General features: G+C 35.5%; 1 pseudogene; it reads right to left on the bottom strand.

Annotated features, from left to right (window-relative positions):
• Positions 1 to 6,088: 6,088 nt before the first annotated feature.
• LOC111430251 overlaps positions 6,089 to 9,000 on the bottom strand; it is a 10,274-nt pseudogene continuing 7,362 nt past the window's right edge.

The following is a 9,000-nucleotide window of genomic DNA, read 5'->3' on the forward strand; positions in this document are numbered from 1 at the left end:
GGGAATATGCACTACATATATACGATATATTTAACCGCATTTTTGTTTTATTTACGAATTAAACAAAAAGAGAGAATCTAAGATATTTAAATAAGATTTAAATATCTTAATCAATTATGTGTGGGAATTGATTGGGATTGGCATTTGAATTAATATTAAATATTAATTAAATAGTTTAATTAATCATTTAATGTTACTTTAATTTGAAATTCATTATTCAAATTAATTGTTGAATTAGAAGGAGAAAGTCAAAATGTTGACTTCATTTAATGGAAAAATTCATGTTAGTGGAACTTTGAGGTATCAAAATTTGGTTTAACCAAACTTGCATGCTTGCCAAATAAACCCCACAAGTTTGAGCGGAATTTTGAGTGTCAAAATTTGGTTAACTCAAACATGCATGCTTGCCACATAATCCCAAACATTTGAGTGAAATTTTGAGTGTCAAAATTTGGTGATCTCAAATTTGCATGAACATGAAAACATGACTCTTTAAATAGAGTGATCATGGTACATGAAAGGTCTTCTTCTTTTTGGTGAAAAACCTTGAGAAAAACCTCTCACAAACACTCTCTTCATATATATAAAATCCCTCCAAAGTTTAGTCAGTCACCAGATTCCACAATCCCGTTCTAAGGCCGGAGTATAGTGGAGAAGACACTAGTGGTGGTTCGAAACCGGTTCGTGAGGAAAAAGGAGTTTGAACTACAAAAGGTTAGTATTTAAACTCATTAAGTTTTAATACTTATGAACATGCTAGTTATTTCTAATATTTAAGGTTCTAAAAGTGCCTAAGATCCAAATTGCTTCCGCATGTGTTATATTAACACCATCAATTCGAATCTCAATTGAGACGTTTTTGTTAGAAATTCAAGCATCATATTTGCCATTTCTAAGTTTCAAGCATTTCTTGTGGTAGAATTTCACCCGAGCCATTCAATCAAGCCTTGATCAAGTTCGACTGTGGAGTGGCTCAATTTAGAACAAGGTTTCCAAATCTTACTTCTAGATCTTCGATCATAAGAGGTAATCTAATTCTAGCCTTATCTCTTGGTTGATCCAAATTTTGTATAAAGAGGTGTTAATTACTTTGATTCAAGGGTTCTTGCTTCAATAAAAGCTTGGATCGTTGGGCTGAGGATTAGGGTTGCCTTATCAAGTTGTGGAGAAGATCATGAGATCTTTACACTCAAGATTTGACTACATTTCCATGGCAATTAAAGAATCCAATGATCTTGAGGAGATGTCAAGGGTGGAGCTTCAAGACTCCCTACAAGTCTATGAAGAAAAAAGCTTGAGAAAGAAGAAAGAAGAAGGAAAGAGTTTCGAGCAAGCACTACAAGCCAACTATTCCCACAAGAAGGATGGTTCTTCAAGAGGAGGCTACCATCGAGAAAGAGGTAGACGTGGTGGTCGAAATGGAGGACGAGGTGCTCGTGGTAACCACTCGGATGAACAAAGCAGCAATCACACTGGTGATAGTGAAGGGAATGGTCATAGCAATGAGGCTCGTGGCCGAGGTCATGGTCGTGGACGGGGTCGACAAGGAAGATATGAAAAATAACAAATTCCGTGCTATTTTTGTCCGAGATTTTTGCATTACTCCTATGACTCTTGGTATAATACAAACAATGATGGAGGTGAGAAGGCTAATCTTGTTGATGATGAGAAGCTGAGTGACGGACCAGTGTTGTTAATGTCCTACAACGAAACTAAGCCGCCTCAATTGGTTACGTGGTTCCTTGCTTTGGGAGCCTCAAACCACATGTGAGGAAGAATGGAGTTCTTCGCAAGGCTTGATGAAGGTCAACAAGGCAAGATAACATTTGGTGATCTATCCAAATGTCCAATTAAGGTGATGTCGTCTTGAAACTTCAAAATGGAAGGGAACTTTGTATTTCAGATGTCTATTATATTATGGCCCTGATATAAAAAGCAATTTCTTGAGTATTGGGCAACTGTTAGAGAGAAGATATGAGATCAAGTTGAGTGATTTATTTGGCTCTCAGCTTATTGGATAAAAACAACAAGCAGATTACTCACGTGAAGATGACAAAGAACAGGATGTTCCCGTTGAAACTTTCAAATATGGAGTCAAGGTGCATGAAGGTAACAACTCTAGATCATAGCACTCTATGGCATCTTCGCTACGGACATCTGACTTGAGGCATTGAAGCTAATGGAGAAGAAGAAAATGGTGAGGGGACTGCCAAGGATTGATTGAAGCTCCCAACAACCTTTGTGATGTGTGCGTCGTGGGAAAGCAATAAAGGGAGTCATTTAAGAAGTATGGTGCAAGGAGAGCATCCACACGTCTAGAGTTGGTGCATTCTGACGTATGTGGACCCATCAAACCAGAATCTATTGGTGGTAACAAGTATTTTTTAACCTTTACTGATGATTTTAGTGGTAAGACTTGGGTGTACATGCTACAGGAAAAAAGAGCTATTTGCTCAAGATTTAAAGAATGAAAAAGTCTTGTTGAAAAGCAAAGTGGATGTCCGCTCAAATGTCTACGGACTGATCGTGTAGGCGAGTATATGTCACAAGAATTTGAGAATTTATGCAAGGAGCAGGTACGACATCCAATATCAACTCACGAGGTCTCAAACGCCACAACAAAATGGCACCTCGGAGAGAAAGAATAGAACCATTCTTAATATGATTCGCTGCATGTTGAAGGAGAAGAATATTAAGAAGGAATTATGGGGAGATGTTGTAGCATGTTCCGTTTATTTGTTAAACTGGTTCCCAACAAAGAGGATTGAAGATATGACCCCAGAGGAAGCATGGACTTCCCGGAAGCTGAAAGTTGATTATCTCCGAATCTTTGGAAGTGTTGCCTATGCAAAGGTGAAGGAGGAGAAGCGCACGAAGCTTGAAGATAAAAGTCAAATATGCATATTCTTGGGCTATGGTGAGAATTGCAGTGGATACAAGCTGTATAATCCTGTAACTCACAAACTCGTGATGTCGAGAGATGGCAAGTTCGATGAAAATATAAGTTGGTGGAAGAAAACTGACGAAGGGATTTATATTCCTCTTGATGGTGAGGAGGAGAACAGAGTACCACCGTCCACTACTCTTGATGATGACTCAGACCATGATGAGTTTAGCAGTCCAGTATGCAAGACAAGGAATATCCAGGAGATCTATGACTCTACTCAACCAGTTGATCCAATTGATTGGGAGTACGAGGAGGAGTTCAACAATTTTTATCTCATTGCAGGTTTTGATCCCTTGACCTTTGAGGAGGCAAATAAAGAGCCAGAGTGAAGGAAAGCTATGGAGGAGGAGATTCACCCCATAAAATGTGGGAGCTCACATCACTTCCAAAAGGCTCAAAACCCATCGGTCTTAAATGGGTATATAAGACAAAGAGAAATGCAAAAGGTGCAGTAGAGCGCTATAAAGCAAGGTTGGTCGTGAAGGGCTATAAGCAAAAGCATGGGATTGACTACGAGGAAGTCTTTGTCCCAGTCGTGAGACTAGAAACTGTGAGATCAACAATCTCACTCACGGACTGAAGTAGAAGTCTGCATTCTTAAATGGGAAACTTGAAGAAGAAGTTTATGTTGAACAACCGGTTTATTATTGAAAGACAAGAGAAGAAGGTATACAAATTGAAGAAGGCTCTTTACGGACTGAAGCAAGCCCCGAGAGCATGGAATGAAAGAATTGATGCATACTTTCATGCAAGAAGGATTTGTGAAATGCCCTTATGAACCTTATATGCAAAGGTGAACTCATGTAGAGAAGTGTTGTTTGTCTGTTTGTATGTTGATGACCTGATGTTTACCGGAAGCAGCAACTCTATGATCCAAGAATTCAAGCGCTCAATGGAGAAGGAGTTCGAGATGACAGACTTAGGTCTGATTAAGTACTTCATAGGCATTGAGATGCAACAAGATTCAGATGAGATTTGTTGATATGAACCAAAAGATATCAATCATACAATATACTTCAATGAATATGTGAAGAAAAGGTTGTCAAAATTATCAAAAGATGTTTCAATTCATGCAATATTGAAGAAGAATGAAGTTTGATTGATATAAATTTTGGATGGGTTATAATTTAGAGTAATTTAGAGTTATTGTATTTTAAGACATTTTATTTACTTTAGGTTACATTTACATAATGGCTAATTATGGTCATTAAGTATGAATGTTACAACTCTTTGAATGTCTTCAATAGATTCATTTTGAGGCTATATAAAGCCATGTATGTTGTATTTGTAAGGTAGACTTGGAAAATATAATAAAAAGAAGCATTTGTGCTCTTCTTTAGTCAATGGCTAAGTTTCTTTGCAATTCTATGTAGTTTATGTTGCATGTAGAATCATTTAAGCTCGACATGATTAATTTTGCTTGTGGAATGATTCGAATCTCAAACATTTGGATATTTGGACATTTGGATATTTGGTGATCTTGCCACATTAATTATATAGTAAATAACTAGCATGTTCATAAGTATTAAAACTCAAGGTCTTTGAGTACTAACCCTTTGTAGTTCAAATTCCTTTTTCCTCACGAACCGGTTTCAAACCACTACTAGTATCTTCTCCACTACTCTCCAGCCTCAAAACAAAATTGTGGAATCCGGCGAGTGACTAAACTTCGGAGGGATTTAGTATATATGAAGAGAGAGTTTTTTAGAGTTTTTCTCATGGTTTTTCCAAGGAAGAACTTCCATGTACCTTGATCACTCTATTTAAAGAGTCATAAATCTGAGATCACCAAATTTTGACACTCAAAATTCCACTTAAATGATTGGGATTATGTGGCAAGCATGTCAGTTTGAGTTAACCAAATTTTAACACTTACAATTTCACTAAAATTTGTGGGGTTTATTTGGCAAGCATGCAAGTTTGGTTAAACCAAATTTTGACACCTCAAAATTCCACAACTTAAACATGGATTTTTCCATTAAAGAAAGTCAACATTTTGACGTTCTTCCTTTTGATTCAACAATTCATTTGAATAATTAATTTCAAATTAAAGTAATATGAAATGATTAATTAAACTATTTAATTAATATTTAATATTAATTCAAATGCCAATCCCAATCAATTTCGACACATATTTGATTAAGATATTTAAATATCTCAAATTCTCTCTTTTTGTTTAATTCGGAAATAAAACCAAAATGCGGTTAAATATATCATATATATGTAGTGCATACCCTAATTTGAATTCGAACACTTGTTCAAGACCTAGAGTCAGTACTTAAGGGAACTACCTCTCTTCTATCCATAAAAGCGGGTAGGAGCCTATTCCATCTTGCACCCCATGTCCCCAGCCATTCACCCAGTCTTACCCTTGAAATGGGAGGCCGATTGAGTTGGCGAACTCGAGCCACTCTCACCAATGCAAATCTAAGGATAATTCTGAATAAATAGGAGTTCATGGTTAGCTCAGGATTAAGATCGAGTTACCTAGGTCATCGGAAGAAAATCAGTCTCAAAAGTACACAACATTATAAAGTGAGAGTGATTTTCTTCATGGTTCGATCTTATGCGATACTCATTGCATAGGACGCCCCCACTCACATGTCTCCGCATGTACACTTTAATGATCACATTGTTTATGTCATATATAAAAGTGGGTTGTATCCATAGTGTCCCCAAGATAAGGTACTAAGCCTTATCCCTGTACTATAGATCATTTTGACTATATACTTGAACTTGATCCACTCTTATGTCTCTACATATAATTCAAGTAATCATACTATAGTCAGAGTGTTCTTAGTTTATTGGATTTAGATTAATAATTGTAAAATTCACTTTATTCAATAATAATTTTTACTGAATAAACATCAATAATAACTTTATTGAAAATAGAATATATTTTTGTTTACAAACTATGAGTTTTAGGACATAAAACCCAACACAAGGTTTGTTAGGTACATTCAAAGAAGTCCACAAGAGGTTTGATCAATTCCACTTGAATGACTCTACATGCAAGTTCTAAACACAAGAATTTGCAAAGAAAGTTTATCTCTCAACAAAGCTAAAATAGAAATTCTATTCTTAATTCCAAAATCTGATGTCTAATCAAAGAAAAGAAGGCTTTATATAGCCCTTACAACCTTAACCTATGCGATACATAATTCCCAAATTAGATGGGCTAGTAAATGAAAAATACTCATAACCTCCATATTAAAATGACTAGTTAATGGTGGAATATAATAACCTATGTGGGTTACAATATAACCTTAACTTCTATATTTAAAACTAGCTTAAATATGACAAACAAATAGTTAAACTATAATTATATAATGCAATTAATAAAATGTGCTTATTGACTCATCCTTGGACTAGTTTCATAAATTCAGCGGAGTTCATTAAATGCAACTTAAAATACATTTAATTCATCTCTTTCTTGAAGCTCAACTTTTCACAACATATAAGAGAGGTCTCCAGCGTCTTCTAGAATTTTCTTTGATGAGCTCACCATAGCTTGAATATAACTGTATAAGGTTTGTTGTAGCTTCTTGGCTCTTGTCCTTGTAATTGGTCCTTGAGGTATGGAAATTCCTTGGTTGTGGTTCATATCGTTCTCTCCCTCTTGAGAAGGATTCGTCCTCGAATCCAAGCCATCACCTACATCAAATGGACTCAAATCAACAACATTAAAAGTTATACTAACACCATACTTACCTGGTAAATCAATTTTATAAGCATTGTCGTTGACACGCTCAAGAACTTGAAAAGGTCCATCTCCTCGTGGTAAAAGCTTAGATTTCCTTTGAGTAGGAAATCTTTCTTTTCGGAAATGCACCCAAACCCAATCTCCTGGCCTGAAGATGACAATCTTACGTCCTTTATTAATTTGGGTGGCAACCTTGGAATTTTGTTTCTCAATTTGTTCTTTCACTTGCTTGTGCAGTTTATGAACAAACTCAACCTTGGCATTTGCATCAAAATTCACGAACTCTTTTGACAGTATGGGTAACAAGTCAATGGAGGTTAAAGGATTAAAGCCATAAACAATTTCAAAAGGTGTGCATTTAGTAGTGCTATGAACAACCCAATTATATGCAAATCTATAAATGGCAAACAATCCTCCCAAGTCTTAAGATTCTTGTCAATAATACCGTAAGCATAGTAGTCATGGTTTTGTTAACAACTTCAGTTTGTCCATCTGTTTGAGAATGACAAGTAGTTGAATATACTAGCTTAGTTCCTAACTTACCCCATAAAACACGCCAAAAGTGGCTTAAAAATTTTACATCACAATCACTAACGATGCTTTTAGGAATGCCATGCAATCGTACAACTTCCCTAAAGAACAGGTCTGCAATATGTTTTGCATCATCAGTTTGTGACAAGGAATAAAATGAGCCATTTTACTAAATCGATCAACCATAACAAAGATGATATCATAACCTTTCCTAGTCCTAGGTAAACCTAATACAAAATCCATTGATATATCAATCCAAGGATCATTAGGAACCGATAATAGGGAGTATAAACCATGTGGTTGAAGCCTAGACATAGCTTGTTTACATTCTATGCAACGAGCACAAACTTTATGAACATCGTGTCTCATTTTAGGTCAAAAAAATGTTCAGAGAGCATATCATAAGTTTTAGAAACTCCATGGTGTTCCATTAAACCACCTCCATGAGCTTCCCTCACAAGTAGCTCACGTATGGAACAAGATGGTATGCAAAGTTTGCCTTTTCGGAACAAAAATCCATCTAACAACAAGTAATTATCCACAATGAGTCCTTTTTCACAAGATTCAACAAAAGCAGCAAAGAACATGTCATGTTGATACAAATCCTTTATGTGTTCAAAACCCAACAACCTAGCATTCAAAGTGATATGAACCAAGAGACATCAATCATACAATATGCTTCAATGAAGATGTGAAGAAAAGGTTGTCAAAATTATCAAAAGATGTTTCAATTCATGCTACATTGAAGAAGAATAAAGTTTGATTGTTGCAATGCACAAACCAAAGCATAAAGCTCTTTATCATAAGTTGGATACCTCAAAGATGCACCAGTTAACTTCTCACTAAAGAACATTAAAGGTCTTTTATTTTGCATTAATACAGCACCTATCCCTACTCCACTAGCATCACATTCAATTTCAAAAGTAAACTCAAAATTAGGCAATGCAAGCAAGGGAGCAGAACTCAATTTTTCTTTCAAAGTATTAAAAGCAAGTTTTTAATCTTTTTCCCATATAAAGGATACATTTTTCTTAACAAGTTCATTCAAGGGTGAAGCAATTGTACTAAAATTCTTAATGAACCTACGGTAGAAACTTGCAAGACCATGAAAACTTCTGATATGAACCTAGAGACATCAATCATACAATATTCTTCATTAAAGATGTGAAGAAAAGATTGTCAAAATTATCAAAAGATGTTACAATATTCTTCATTGCTTGTGGAGTTATTCGAATCTCAAACAAGTGTTCTTGCTTTGAGATATTTGATCAACAAGAATCATTCAAACTAGACATGATCGATCTTGTTTGTGGAGTGATTCGAATCTCAAACAAGTGTTCTTGACTTGAGATATTCGATCAACAAGGTAATCCGAATCTTATTCCCCTTGTATTGATTCCTTATCTTATCAACTTCTTGCCTCACTTACATTTTAGGTGTAGACCAATCTTTTATAGCCTTCACTTTCTCCTCATCAACCTCAACACCATTAGATCAAACTACAAACCCAAGAAAGTTAACTTTTTCCATGCAAAAGCTACATTTCTTTAAATTTATGTACAAACATTCGTTTCTTAAAGTAGTCAAAACATTGCGTACATGGATAATATGATCAGCTAAAGATTTAGAGTAAACAAGGATGTCATCAAAATAAACAACCACAAACTTACCTAAGTATTCTTGTAAAACATTGTTCATTAGTCTCATGAATGTACTAGGTGCATTAGTTAATCCAAAAGGCATAACCAACCATTCATAAAGACCATACTTGGTTTTAAAAGCTGTTTTCCACTCATCCCCAATATGCGCATGAATTTGA

This window comes from Cucurbita moschata, unplaced genomic scaffold (genome assembly GCF_002738365.1).
Source record: "Cucurbita moschata cultivar Rifu unplaced genomic scaffold, Cmos_1.0 Cmo_Scf00033, whole genome shotgun sequence".
Taxonomy (NCBI): domain Eukaryota; kingdom Viridiplantae; phylum Streptophyta; class Magnoliopsida; order Cucurbitales; family Cucurbitaceae; genus Cucurbita; species Cucurbita moschata.